The sequence below is a fragment of the Betta splendens genome, chromosome 9 (genome assembly GCF_900634795.4).
Source record: "Betta splendens chromosome 9, fBetSpl5.4, whole genome shotgun sequence".
Taxonomy (NCBI): Eukaryota; Metazoa; Chordata; class Actinopteri; order Anabantiformes; family Osphronemidae; genus Betta; species Betta splendens.
The window spans coordinates 6,781,551-6,797,170 of NC_040889.2; the positions used below are offsets into that span (position 1 = coordinate 6,781,551).

General features: G+C 46.9%; 1 long non-coding RNA gene across 1 annotated transcript in view; it reads right to left on the reverse strand.

Annotated features, from left to right (window-relative positions):
* Nucleotides 1–910: 910 nt before the first annotated feature.
* Nucleotides 911–15,620, reverse strand: part of LOC114862636 (uncharacterized) — a 34,799-nt gene continuing 20,089 nt past the window's right edge. Inside the window, exon 3 of the long non-coding RNA XR_003787020.3 lies at nucleotides 911–4,487. This is a non-coding gene — a long non-coding RNA (uncharacterized LOC114862636). The remainder of the gene's footprint in view (nucleotides 4,488–15,620) is intronic.

Consider the following 15,620-nt stretch of genomic DNA (forward strand, 5'->3'; position numbering starts at 1 on the left):
TGTTGACTCAGTCTCTGTATCTATACTTTGCAGAACTCATCTGTGTAAATATTTGACAGACTTTCTGGTTTAATTACAGATTCCCTTTTGTGAACTCACCCAAATTTCGGGGATTATCCAATTACCGCTTGCGTGCCGACAAACAAGGGGGCCTCTTTGCCTTTCACTAATTGGAATGAGGAGTGGTGCCAGTGCTCAAAGGAGAAGCCTATCACTGAGAATTATTGAATAGAGGAGTTAGAAAAAAAATTATAAAAATAAAAATGGATGTGTGGTCTGCCTTGGGCTGCTTGTGGATTTCCTCTGATTTCATCAGAAAAAGAAAGAAAAAAAAAACGATGGCTGAGGCGATTTCCCCAGACAACAGCCAGCTGGTGTGTGTAGGCGAGCTTCGCTGCCCGAAATCTGTGAGAAAGGAAAGTGAAAGCCTCACGCTGAGCCTCCGCAATTCATCCTCCCAAGCAGCGTAACCCCTAAACAATCCTTCAGCTCGCCCGCTGATGCACGTGTCCGCGGTGCGGGGAGAATGACATCTCCATTCTTTTTAATGAGTCAGTACACGGCTGTGGCTTTATTTCTAATAGAACCTCCCATCCCTGCTCATCATACACTAAACGCCACAAGCAGCTGCAAGCGTTTGTGCTCTTCAGCTGCACATTGTTCATGAACCCGTCTGCCTCCTGCGTCGACTCTGCCCTGAGTATTTATCAGCTCTGGTGAAAGATTTGAGTAAAACAGGCTGACTTACAACAAAGCCCTCTTGTAAAACTGGATTCTACGGGCCCTGTGTTGGTGCCGACGTCTGGGGGGGGGGCGTGCTCTTGTGTGGCATTCGCAAACAACAACACCGACAAAATAAAAAATAAAAAAGAAGCTTGACAGGAAAATAAAACAAGAGATATGCAGCAGGTTGAATGGGTGTAATTCATAATTTATTGAGCAGCGCTGACGTTACAACAGGGAACAAATGAAACACAGAACACAAAAGAGCATTATTTATTACAGGAAAATCAAAGCGTAGCCCGAGGGAGGCGGATACAGTGGCGCGACGCTCGTACATTAATCCTACTGTACACAAACGCCCCCTTATTGCAGGTGTCAGATGAAAATCCCATTTTGCCGATGCTGATTCCGTGATTTCCATTTTTATCGGACCCGAGGATGACGCGGCCTCGTGCGGCTCCGGCACCACTTCCAGGGCTCACGCGAGGCCGAGCGTCTCACTCCTCTGAACATTCTGACATTTTGGAAATGCGAGGTCCACGGCGCCGTCAGATCAGAACTGGCCAACGTGGGAAAAGCCACACGCGCCCTCCGGCGAGTGTGATCCATTCAGCACAAGCCTCCCTTGTTTTGAATAACGGTGTTTTAAATAATGTACTCTCGCTCACACAGACGCTGAAACGGTTGATTCCCACCTTTACGTTCCCATGAACCCTGCCGGTCCACGATCGAACGCTCACTCAGCTCCTGCTATACAATTCTCTCAGACCTCCACATCTTTCTGTAGGGAAGAAAAAAAACCTCTACGTAGGAGTGGGAACCTGAAAAATAAATTAAACCGATAATGCAAGCAAAAGAAACTTCCCATCCCACCCACTGAATATTAGATCATAACAACTTACAGCCCTGAATAAATCATTAAACCCCAGCAGACTTTAACTATTGCAGTTTCATCTTGAATAATTACCCACCTCATGTTAGTGCAGAAGAGTAATGTCACACAATTGCAAGCATGTGTCAAAGTCTTGTAATATCCTGGGATTAATAATTCAGGTTTTTGGATCCCGACAACAACCTATTTAAGACTTTATTCTGCCGGGGAGGAGAGCGCGTGCAGCTTATTTTACAGCAAATATAAACAGAAGGTTGACATTTAAACCCAAACCCCTGAGCACCCAACTGGACCCAGCAGCAGGATAATTTGAATTTCTTGCCTAATTGGTTGACACCGAGTTCAGCGCAGGCAGAGAGATACTGCTGATTAATAGCACTATTAGCCGTCCTGAGATGGCCCAAATGTCTCGGACCTAATTTGTGAGTGGATGCGATTTTAAGAGGTTTGTGCAGAGCTGATTTACAGTTTTCACACTGACGCTTGAAAAGGTTTAGAAGAGCAGAATAACGGGAAATTCTTCGTATTCTTCTGCCATCGAGCTTCAAAACTGTTCAAACCCAATAAAGTTAGTAGCGTAGGTGCTGTATATACATGTAAATACCCCCTGAGCTGCCTCGGTCCAGTGGAGGGATGCAGATACTTGGACGCCAGGCTGAATCTGGATATCTGCTCCTATTTCACATGCAAAACAGGGGAGAAAGATTCTTCCCCCTTAAAATGATCATGAATCATCATTTGCAGCCGACAAACGGTCATTTTTCACAGCAACAGCAGAAAGAAAGCATATTTTTACAAGTTTCTAAAAATAAAATCAATTTCAAATGTTAAATTCATGAGTGCTTTATTTTGTAATAGGTTATGTTCACACTTCACAGATCTGATCAACCAGCGGGTGCTCACACAGGATGCTCCCGTGCTTAATGACGCTAACAAACCTATTCCACGCGTTAAACATCATTCTCCACCTACCTCTGCAGACAGCACAGCATCCGGTCCTCATCTCTATAGCGGGAACTTTCCATCTCCGGCTTTTTACAGTGACCCGGGGGCAGAGAAATGCAGGAGCGAGTTTGAAATTCAGGGCACATGCAGCCGGCATGCAGGTGGGAAAAGTAGGTCTGCTAGCGACTCAAGAGTCTGGCTCACAGATTGGTCCAAATTCACACAACAGGCCGCACAATTGTCTTAAAACCAATTGTGAGTCTCACATTTCACCCCCCGTCCCGGTTTTGTGATGTGCGCACATCACACGGGCAAAACAGTGGTGTGAACCTGGCAGCCGTCACCTCCACAGGAAGCTCAGTGTGTGGTGGCGTTGAGCACTCACCGCGTGTTTAGTGGCTTCTACTCCTACATGAACCCATCTACCATCACGTAGGAATAAAAAGCCATAAGACACAACAGCAATCTCACAGGAGGGAGGCAAGGGGAGGGGGGAGAGGAGGAATATTAACGGAGAGTCCACGTTGCAGGAATAAGGAGGGTTTGTGCTCTCAGCTGGAAGGATGAAGAAGAAGGCGATCTGCATGAGGATGTACAGAAGAATGGCCCGCGTGAGGGTGCAGCGATCTGCATGAGGGCAGGGAAATTGGAATAGTAAATGGATTTTTAAGAGGAGAGGAAATGGGGATGTAGACAGGGGAGGGGTTGATTCCAGTCATTCAAAGGGGGAGAGGTAACTCACAGGTGATACAACTATTTGCCATGCTCTCGGTTTGCCTCGCTCTCAGCTTGATAATGAGCGGCAGATGAATATGTATTGCAGGCATTACTACACGCTGAAATTCCTGTGTGTAAACTATATTTGATATGCTTGGAGCAAAGCGCTCTGATGAACCCAGCTAAACTCCATCTGCTCTGTCTGCAAATACACATATTTCCTTAGTCTTACAGGCAGCTGTGCGCGTTTTAATGTGCGGTTTTGGGCAAACGAGAGCTCATGTTTCTTTCAGATGCTCCACCAGCAAATATCCAGCGGCCGAATACGGACGGGCTCCTGCTCACGTCCACCTCACAGGAAAGCTCGCATGTCTGCATGTAAAAGGGGTCACAGTACGAGTGCACGCAGCCACGTCCGGATAAATATGTATGACTCCAGCGCGGTGGGTTTCCTGCTTTGTATGCTAATGATCTTATACAAGTTTAATAATGCAACTGCGGTGAACGGAGGGTGGCGGGATGGAAGAGCAGGTGGCGATGGGGGGGGGTGACAACGCCGGAGAACGGACCCATTGATCACTACACGGGCCCTCGCGAGATGAGGTGCGAGCGGTGAGGTAACAGATTACATTCATCTCACTAATTAGACAAGGCTGGCTTTTCAACGCACTCGTAAAACAGACCACTTTGGAGCGTACGTCACGTCGGAAAACATCATTTCAGTGGCTGTTATGATGCTGCTCAAATATTAATCCGTGAATAAAAATTCCGCGTGTTTCAATTTATGCGACTTTCATCTTCCACTGCACTGTTGTTTTCAAAATGTTACTGGCATCTGCGTTAACTTGGCAGATGAAAAGCTTTTGAATATGCAGATGAAAACAAATAACACATGATGTATTATTGCAGAATCAACTGCCTGAAACTTTAGGATAATATTTCAATTCCAAATGCTTGTTAGTTTGATCCTCTTTTTTGCATATTTTGATTATAAATAAATGATAAAATATTAAACCTAAATATGCAGATGCAGATGTGAGTGATGGAAACGATTCAAACTATAAAATCACTTGAGTGACTGGTACTTTATGCACTGTACATTATGTACAGATGCCTGTGCTGGCGTCTTCCCCGCTTCTTTCGTCTGCTCCGGGTCATCAGCATTCAGGCTCCTGGTGTTGCAGGTCTCTGCATCAACTCCTGAAGGATCCTGTGACAAATACAGAAGAGAGTGCAGAGAAGATGTGAAGTGTATGAAGAATAATTCACCCTGAACAGTGGAAAACCTATTACTCTGTACCTGATGCCTTATGAGTCACTATCTCCCAAACACCACCCCCCAAAAAAAGAGTCAAGCACAAGAAAGCAACTCCAGAGTTTCCAGTCACAGCAACAACTTCTTCAACAAACTGCCATTAGGCACAAACCAATTATGGCTCTTGTTGAGCAGCAACGCCGTTGATGAGTTGCGTGGTTTACAGTGCTTAATGCAGAGTTAATAGACAGCTCACTTAGACATTTCTACACCTGCTGTAATTAGAACTGGCATTAAAGCCACCAGACATCCAGGTAAATGGCTCAATATGCTCAGTGGGACTCCTGGAGATACACGTTGTGGAGAGAAGACTGACCACCTCGTGAGGGAAAAGTTTCGCTTCTTAATTTGTCATTTAAAAAGGCTTTGGAAATTGTTTGGGATAACACTCCACACAATGAGCTGTGACATCTTCATTGAAAAATGATTGATTTGGCTGCCAGGGAGAGAGGCTCTTTGAGAGACAGATCGCTCAAACAGTCAGGCTGTAAAAGCCCAATAATATGATGAATGGTCTATTTACCCAACAGATGAGGAGAGACTCGCATAAAGATTAAACGTGTGCTCTTGGACGTGTCCTGGCCGCAGAGCAGACTGTATAATATGTTCGTGTTCTGTGTCGGGGAAACCAGTGGGAAAGGAATTAAAGCCGCAAGTGATGTCCAGCTACGGATAACGCAACCATTGGCTCAGATTTAGAGAAAATCAAGGGAAAATGCTTAATGGGGGGTGATGAGTTTCACCTGTGCAAATCCGACGAACGTGGGAATTTAGTGTGAAAATGAGCGAATAATTCACTTAGTTTTGTGCATGAGCCACATTATCATTTTGGGAAAAGGATTTTTCAATGAGTTCTTCTACGTCGCTGTGCCCTTTGTATCTGTACTGTATATTCATGCATCATAAATGGGCCATTTAACACTTCTGCTCACAACTGTCTCAAAAGTCAAGCCACTAATCACTTAACCAAACACGGTCCCTGAGGATCGCGAGTGGGTGTTGATGGAGCAACGCGTTTTTTTACACATAGCATCCATAATTGATGTTGAATAGATGTAGCAGCTTTAGATGTGATAAGGCCTCGGCTCTGATGGATCTCCAGATAGGCTCTCGTTGGGGGAACAGATGTAGAGTCGTGCATCAGAGAGGGATAGGGGCGCCTGTGATCGTTTCCACCCTGCAGCGAACAAAATAGCCCTCATACATCCCTGTAATCTGCATTAGCGCCGGAGCACAAGCCAGGAGACAGCGCAGAGGGGGATGAGTAATGGGGCCACCGCTGATTTGGCAGGCCTATATTACACCTCCAAACTGAGGCATGCCCAACTGGCGAGAATATGAAATGTGGGAAGTCACAAATGAAAATCATGCCTCTCTGCGCAGTATTCCTCCACCTTCATCACACTCAAAACATGTTTTTAGAAAGTTAGAGATCATTTTCACTCGGATTTGCTTCAGTCACATTTAACTAAGAGAGCAGCACTTCTGCCAGTGGTGGAGGTCCTGTACATCGCATGGATTCAAACAACTGTCTCATACACTTACTGTAGTAGGTGGATTCACACGATGAGCCTGAAGGCTTCTATTTATCTGAACTAATGTGAGTACTTCTTGCACCCCAGGCGTCTTTCAGCCCGGCTCGATTTCAGTCCAAGTGCAATATGTTGTTGGATGAGCAATGACCCAACACCGTTCTTGGCATCGTTTGTCGGCGCTGCAACTAAAAACACACTCGAGCCACGAGCAGATCTGTGACTGGAGAGAGTGCGACCCGCAGCCAGCGCGAGCGAGTCTACGTCCTAAAAATAAAAAGTACACATGCAAAATAGAGTAGATAGCCCAGCGGGTAGGAATTCAATTAGATGCATCTACTGTATGTCTCCCCACCTTTTACTCCTACTTCTAAATCAGCCTTAAAACGGGGGAGAAACAAGCAGTGGAATTATTTTCGCTTTTAATCAGACGAGTGCGTTTCGCCAGTCGGGAAACTCCAGCTGTAGCCGAAACAGTGGAAATCTTTTCATCTCGTCTCAAACCGAGCTAAACCCTAAGAAGTGGGGATATAAATGAGAGCATAACAAACCCCATCCCCCAACATAGCACTTGGCATTAAACTCTTGTAATGGCTTGTAACAGGATATGCTTACTTGCTATCTGAAATTAAAGCGTAGATATTACATCCCTTGAGGCCAATCAAGTAGTTATGTGTATATTCTGCTGGGACATTAACGCACCCCCATGAACCGCGGGTTTGTGTTTGTGCTTTCCCATCTGTGTGTGGAACTAGTCTAATTTCCTCCCATAATTCATGGTTTCCCGCATTAATAGATTGATTTTGGTACACTTTGGCTCCTATTTACAATTAAACCAGCTCATAAACAAAACCCAGCGCAGCGACGTAGTGTGCGCGTGTGCGCTCGTGTTTTGTGTTGTTTTTTCTTGCTTGATTAGAAATGTGATTATGGAGCGGAGAGACAGATAGCGTCCTGCAACATAACGAACGGCGGAGAACTTGCTTCATCAGATCTAACTCATCTAATCAGCCCCGGTGCCTAAAAACATGGGCATATGGTGGCATTAAACGTGCACCGTGGAGCGATGTGCAGTGGGATATCGCTGCCAAATGCTTTTGATTATCCAGAAAGGAATAATGTACATCCACAGTAATGTGTGGTTGCCCGGTGCCGAGGGTGTGAACTCCAGCAGGTCCTGAAGGCCTGAAGTCTCAGCTGCCACTGTTTCCTCCACTGCAGGGGTGTTATGAGATTGCTTTTTCCATTTCGCACGTCTCCGCGATAAAAAGTGCTCGCCGAAGCGTTTTGCAGGGGAGCAGGAGATTACCTGCAGACCCCGTGTTCAACTCCAATGTCTGCCCGGCCTGCAGAGGTGAAAGGTGGCGTTAACCCCATCACCAACGTGGCCGTCCGTTCACCCGGGGCTCCGCGGTGCTGCTGAGAAGGTGGGTTTGTTAGCGGCGCACGCACAGAGCACGCAGGCCTGTGCCGTGGGCCAGCGCCGGTGCCAAGAAACCCACACAGGCACCAGTGGGTTTTTACGGCGACGCCTGTAACACGCCTGCCCTCCCAACGCTACGTGCATCACTGTAAAGAAAGGATGTTGATGTAGGGCAGCGAATTGAAGAAATTATTAATAGTCTAGAAATCGAAGCCGCCCTCCCAAGTATGCAGCAGAACGCCCTTATCTGCTCCGTCCGCTCTCTCTCTCCCTCCCTCCCCGCTTTCATTATTCATTGAAGGTTTCCTCTCTCCCGTTGACTCCAAAGAGCGAACATTTTCATGAAGGCAATAAAACGCTCATCAGCTAAGGCCCGAAATGATTTTTTAATATGACGACGTTTTAATGAGGACTGAAGGAGATGGCTGGTTTGGCTGATGGCAGCGCCTCTTTATCAATGAGTGGCAGGGAAGAAGTAATGGCACTTAGACGGGCTGCCTGGGCCCTTCACATGCACAACGCGCTCTTTACGCCCTTTATTTGGAGCAACTACATGACATTTTGCCCGGCTTCATGCATTAGGAAAAGCACTGCATTTTATTTACCCCGTAATGTCACTTATCACTTTACTCAAGATACTTCACATGGAGTTGGATGACCTTTTCATGGACAAAAGCATGTCCGGACCCTCCTCTTGGTTTTTACTCAATTTCCTTTTCATGTCCAAGTGTTGTGTCATTGATTGGAATTTAATCTGAGGATTTTACAGGTTGGCGGCCGGAGAAAACCTGTCAGATGCGAGTGCCGAGATTGAGTGAGCTGCCAAAAGGTCGGGTTATTGAACCGGAGAGGTTATGATGAAATTACAGATACACACGGGCCGGGTTCAGCGTTTGAAATACGCTGGTCATAACAAGCACATGTCTTCTAGCAAAGGGAAATAATTCCCTCTGTATCATATGCACTGATGTTTTGGGTTTATAAAGCCATTTTTCAAATTCAGTGGAAATTACATGCCCTTTCTAAGGATGACCCACCCTCAAAACTATCATACAGCTCAGACATGTTGTAAATTAATGTCAGAGAAGGTGAAAATATATATATTACCACCAAGATGTGCAAAATTACTGTCATCACATGTTTTGAATGTGACTTTCGCGTGAAGCCCTGAACCTAATGAGTTGTCAAACCAAAGCACAAACCAAGACTTTGAAATTGTAGTAAAGTTATGATAAGCAGCAAATTAATGTCAAAATACTGTCACTCAATAAGACGCTTTACTCATTACACGCTGTTATATCGCCCTGTGTGATAAGCGAAGGGCTACACGTATTAAACACCACACTCCTTCATATTTTTAATGAGATTTCAGTTTTTATGATGCGAGTGGTCAGACTTGGCCGACTTTGCCACCCAAGGTCACGACTAAAGTGCTTTGCAGCGGCGCCCCCTGCCCACCAGACGCCGAACAAAACCCAGTTCATCTGCCGCCCTCCTCTTTTACCATGCAAGGTCGTCTCACGCTGGCTACGCCTCTGCAATTAGCATGCAGCATGTGGCGTGGCCTGTCTGGCGGCGAACACACACGCGCGGCGCTCTGCTCTACTAATGAGATGCCAGTCAGTGAGGGTGCCTGCGGGACTGTGAAAGTAAAATGTAAAAAAAAAACAAAAAAAAAAACCCTCCTGGGTGTTTGTGCACCAACTCATGGGTGGTAGAGGAGGCTACTGGAGTGCAGACAGCTGGCCCAGGCCGGGCAGGCGTCTAATAGAACATAACGCACGCTGTTTGGTGGTGGTACTCGAGCGTGAATTGGATGCATTTTTAGCACACAGTTTGGACGCCGTTGGTTTACAAGAGGTTTAGCTGCACAGGGTCCCACTGGAGGGGGACGAGGATCGTCAGGGGGCTGTGGATGCAGAGGCTGGAAGGACTGCAGTATTGTGGATAAGAACAACGGCAAAGGCTCATATGACGCCTGTCGGCTTTTAGGTGAAACAAAAATGTATAGACAAAGACAAAACAGTTGCCAAGCTAAAATAAGACACTAAGACATTCATGGTCTAGACCTACAGTATGTCTACTATATTACTAAGCTATTACTAAGTATTTCCTGAGGCTATTTATGCACATGCATCATAATCACGTGACCCACAAATGCATTGGTTGTATTTTGTATTTTATATACACACACATTAAACAGAACATATCCTGGTTTCCACTTTAGCAGCTTCCTAATTGTCTAATTAGCTGTTACACTCACAGGCAACTTATCAGTGAATACCAGCTACTAATTATTTCAGTTATCAAGATGATGTGTCATTTATGACAAAATATAAAAGCAGGACTGCCGATAAGTAAAAGTGCAAGAGTATGAAATTAGCCTTAACAGGCTTCTCTGAGCACTTGGCATCTAAATCTGTAGTTTGTAACAGATGCAAATGAAAGGATTTCTCTGTGGATCATTTTCCAAATTTCCATGCCACTAAAAAACCTCTGAAAAATAGAACATAAAGCATCATATAGTGATGTAATATTCATCGCTCTACTGCTTCAGCTGGCTTTTCACCTGCATGCTACGCGCCTGCTTGTGTATCTCTCTACCGCACGTGTGCTGCACGAGGCATAAGAAATCAGAACGCACACTTTCCTGCGGTGATGTCATTATAATGCAGCTCTAGTCTCTAGTGCAGCTCACGGCCGAAGGAAGCTTCTTAGATGTGTGTGTTGATGTGTTTACTTGGAAAGCGTAACGCGGCATAAATGCACTAAACACGTGTGTATGTAACGCTTCTATTAACGCAGTAAACCATGACGTTGTTGCACCTCGATGTATTGAAAGTGCAGACGGAGGTTCTCAGTTGATAAAGGTTTTATTTTTTATGTCTGAGATCTGGGTCTGATCCTCGGGGGCGTTGTGTACACACACTGTGCCATGTTGTGACCTAAATTGGTTCTTTTTGCAAAGGGGATTGATGTAACTGGGCCTTAGGAGGGACCTGCATGATGTTACATGAAATCTCCCTTTAAGTGCTGCATTTACCAGTCGTTGTTGGGCGAGAACTAATATTTCTTAAATGCCAGCACTTGTGTGTGCGCGCGTCTGAAAGGTAAAACACATAAACACGCACACAGGGGATGAGCACTACACAGCTGATCGGACACGTTCTAAAACAGGCCCGGGGGTTAAAGGCGTGAAGCGGCGACATGCCTCACAAAGCCTCGGTGCCTGCTAATGGCTCCCTGTTTGTAATGGCATCCGTATAGCACCGCTTGACGAGCTGCCAAAGGGGGTGTTCTGTTATTGCGGAGCCAATCACCCACTAAGTATTTGCTGGCTCCTATTTCCTTCCCGTTAATGTGCGAGCCTCCCCAATGCCGCAGCTAAATCGACTCTTTACGCCTGACTCGTCACCCTGCAGCGATGCACAGAGAATCCCAAAGATGCATCATCGGAGGGCAGGCCGAAGTCTCTGTTGCCATGGATACGTTTATGGGCAGGGATGCGGCTGGGCGGGTTATGATGCTTTTACTGCAACCCTAAATCACGGAAAGTGATGTGTTCCATGATTAGGATGATGGAGCTGACGTGACCTTTACAAATGGTTTTGTTAGGCGGCGATCGCTCACTTTAACGCGCCTTTTGGATCTACTGCGTTAGACGGTGAGTGGGCAGAGGGTGTGGACCGCTGCAACAAAGGCTGGATTCAGTGCGCCTTGAAAAACAACACAGGTGGAAAGATGTCCACTACACGTATCGTTACTGAGAATGAATCAGAACATAACGCTTACAGTGACTGAAGCTGGTGTTAAAGTTATTACAGTGTCCGGAAAAGGTATTTATTGAATATGATCTGAAATAATAATACGTATTTACAAACTGCATTTTAGTGTGGATAGTTTCACTAAGTCCAGTCAATAGAGTTTCTGTAAGGTGAAGACTATCAAAAGATCTAAAACCTGGCTCCAGGTTTTCTTCAGTACATGTTCTACTGGAAGAAAACTTTGTATAGATTTTTCCAGCCCAGTAGCAATGTCAAACCTGAAAGTCCACCTGCACAGTAAACAGAAAGGTGTCCTGCTGATAAGAGCCGCAAAAAGCACCGCTATGAAAGTGAGAAGCAAATAAACTCAAAAAGATGTGAATCCTCAAGAGGCCGGTGTGGGAATGAGTAATATGTGAAAGCATGTTGACGGCTGGAGAGCCCAGACATACTTTGCCCCCTGTTATCGGCCTGCGCAGATGTGCCTCAGTCTTCTCCGCAGCGCTCCCATTCGCCACATCCATCACAGAAGTGCACCTTGGGAGGCTGAGAGGACGGTGCGAGCGCCAAACCCACCATCTGCCGCCGTTTAGAAATAAATGACAGGCCCAAACCTAGAGGGAGCCCGTCTCATTCCACTGCCAGCATCGGTGCGGTGACGGGTCCGCCCAACCTTCTCCCTTCCCTCAAATCGATATGTGAGACCCCTGCCAGTCATGCTGGAGTGTGCCTTGGAAAGAGACTGGGAGTGGATCTGGTTGGTGAAGCACAGCCCTTTACTCAGGGGAGCGGGCAGGTGGAACGGCGTGGTGAAACCAGCTGTCTCCCCACTGATTACAGCAGCCAACACGGAGGGCTGGAGGTGGATCTGACTGGAAGGCAGCTCAGTGTTATTTGATTGGAGCTTTATTGATGATATACTGACAAAGACCCGGGACTTTTATGGACAGGTCTGTTGGCCGCGCGTTTGTTACAGCGCATTCCTGCTAATTGATATTTTACACGCATGTAAAGTAAAGTGTTAAAGGTCGGCTCCCGGAGGAAACAAGTGTGTGCAATTTCGCTGTTCTCCCAAGGTGGAGATTAAGGGAAATTAAGTAGTTAACGGAATCGAGCAGATGATCCAGCTACTGTGAGAGTGATAAATGAAAATCATAAAACTAACACACAGGGTGAAGAATTACAGCGTTCCAAACACTAAAACCTCCTTCCTTCCATTTAATATCCAGGACAATGATTTTCCGTAGCTTTCCTTTGCCAACTGTAAGAACAAGAAAAGTACGACTTCAGTGAGTTTTCATACGTGACAGCTCATATAAGTTTGGCCCCAGAACTGAGACGGGAGGTGGACTTTATTAATTTCATGGATTTGGAAATGAGCCGTGGTGATAAGGCTATCACTCTCTTATCTGGGGATGGCGGGGGCGTAATTAAGCCGATAGCCAGCGATGATGAGGAAGCGGTGTGAAAAAAAAAAGCCTCGGGGATATGAGGGTGGAATCTTTAGGGCTCGTTTACCAGAGGGATGATTAGATTGGCACTTAATTGCCACCTTTTCTATTTTTAGGGTGGGAGGCGTTCTTATGAGGCTCCCTCCCCCTCTTATTGGATTTATTTTTCTTAACTCATGGTGAAGGTCAGTTTTAAAGAATGTTTGACTGTCAGGTGGGCTGAGGTTGCGTTGGACCGAGGAAGCGGATCATGTCCAGCGCCCATGCTTGTTTGGATCTGAGGTAGATTGGGGTCAAGAGTAGGCGGCTGCAGTCTAATAGTACAAGGCAGGATGTTTACTAGAAATTGCTAAGTTTCATCTGTTGAACTTTACCAAGAGTCTCAAACTCTGATAATTGTTTTTCAGCAACAAAGCAGACTTACCAATCAGTTTTTATTGATTTCTCACCTCACAGTCTCACTACACCTAAAAATCCAGGCTCAAAGCCTCCACGTCTTCTGAAGCGCCCGAATCTTATTTGGCGTCTGATAATGACCAGGTCGACCAAGCCGGAGTGCAGGCCGGAGCAAATAAGGGCTGAGATATAAAATATACCTCACCCCAATCAAAATCTGCGGCACAGACAGTGCCCTTCACAGACAATTACTGCCAGAATAATGAAGATGGAGGCAGAGCGCGGCAAATGCAGCTTCACTGGCGCAAATCGCACATAAGAACATGTGATGTGTGAATCCACATTAATCAGAAATCATCAAATACATTATCTGTAAACCAGCAGTTACTGTAAGAACTCACCTCAGTTCCCACACACGTTTAAACAATAACAAAAACTGAATTTGAAACAACATTTGATAAAAATGAACGATGGCGCCCGGTGCAACAGCGCGCTGATGTGTTTTTAATAGTTTGTGGCGGAGGTCTGTGGCGCAAAGGAATCGCCCGTGCCCACTCACACATCCAAAATGTCACAGCTTGCAGATGTGAACGTCCTGCGATGACGCCTGTTACCGGGAGGCAAATTAGAAGCGCATCCCTGAGTGCAGCGGCATTTCTGTGGGAGCGTTGACGTCTTGAAGTTCGACGGCAACTTTTAAATTGCCTGTCCACTAAGATGTGAGTGCACACGATGCAGCAATGCCAGACTAATAAAGACCTTTGTGTGAGACAGATGTGAGAACCCCCCCCCCCCCTTCCGGTGTAAACACCCCCGGCCGCAGAAAGAGCCTGCAAATCTGCCAAAGCCTGCCTGTAAAACCATAATCCCTGCTCCTCCGACAGACGCACGGGAGAATGGAGTGTTATCACCCTGCTTGACACACTCCTGTGTTTTCTCCCGGCGTCCTCGGGGGGGTTCACCACTCCAGCATTCCGTTCCATTATCCTGAGCGCGCCGGGGCTGTCCTGGAAGCGGGGGAACGGGACGACGTGTCAAGGTCGCGGAGCACAGGGGGAGCGGCGAGCGGCGGATTAGACTGCGGGAGGAAGTGCTGGGGCTTCTGGGGGAGGAAATCAAGGAAGGAGAAACACGAGGGATCCGAACGAGACAGTGAAGCGAATGGAGGAGGAAAACAAAGGGGCAGCTTCTCGCTCATACAGTAGCTGTAATGTGCGTTTCCCCCCACGGCACCCGCGCTTCTTCACTCGTACCTGATGAAATTCCTGCCCGGCATTTGCAAACGCTGCCTTTGTCGTCTTCTAATGCGCTACGAGCCCCGTTCTGCAGCCGTCGGCCGCCTGTGATTTGCGCCAGGATGGACGACACGTTGCAAGAGAAAATGACTAAGAGAACGTCAAGGGGGTGGAGGGTGGCCTTTTGGGAGCATCCTGCTCAAGCACGTTGCCTTTGTCTGACCAGTCAACGGTAGATATATTTATTTTAAGGAAGAAGAAGACATTTTCGAAAATGTTACATATTCAGGAATTTCCACAATTTCTAATTGTATATTCAACTTTGCGCCGCTCAAATTCGCTCAAAGTTTGGAAAAGCTACTCCAGCAGCACAGCGTTGTGGAGGCAGAGGCCCCACGTTGAGGTTAACCACAGCAGATCGCTCATTAGGATCTGCATGTCGCGCACACACGCGCCACGGTGACACATCATCCCACAATACATCCAGAAAGCTATAAGGCAGCGGCACGCCACGCGGCAACCCCTAGATCCCACACTTCATTACACGCCCAGCCGTCCCTGACCGGAGTAAATCGATGCAGGATAATAGGCGTCCCCCTCGCTCCTCCACCCATCCATCTCCTCTCCTCCGTCTCCTGTGTCTGCATCCTCTCCTTCTCCTCTGGCGTCTGTTTTCCTTTCCCACTCCGACCCTTCAGCTGCCCTATTGCGCCCCGATATCCTGACACCAGCCCCCCCCCCCCTCCCCCGGGCCCCTCCTTGGTTTCCATCTCACCTGTCTGTTTTCATCACCGCAGTGAATCACTCCTCTTATCAGGCAGCGGCCTGTAATACGGCCGTCGTATATAACATGTCTGTTGTGATCACTGACAGCTTGGCCGTGCAGCGTTGACAGTAACAGGGATAATAAGCTCATTGTGAATGTGGCTTCGTGTCACTTCTGTCTGTCTGGGCTGCTTCCTATAATTTAGCTCTGCTGCATCTCGGAGGAGGGCGGCGTCGTTAGTCTGTCGAGGATTGGCCGGGGTGTTTAAAAATTCCATTTGGTCACGGGCGCCTGTTTGCGCGCGAGCAGGAAACTTGCTGCCGCTACGTTTTGTAATGGCTGCATTACCTTCATTTAAGCAACTAAATTGATAATGGCTGCCGGCGGAGGGGCATAAAAGCCTCTGGAACGGTCAAAGTTTTGGTAATTCTTCAACGCAGCACTGAAAATAATTTGTGATT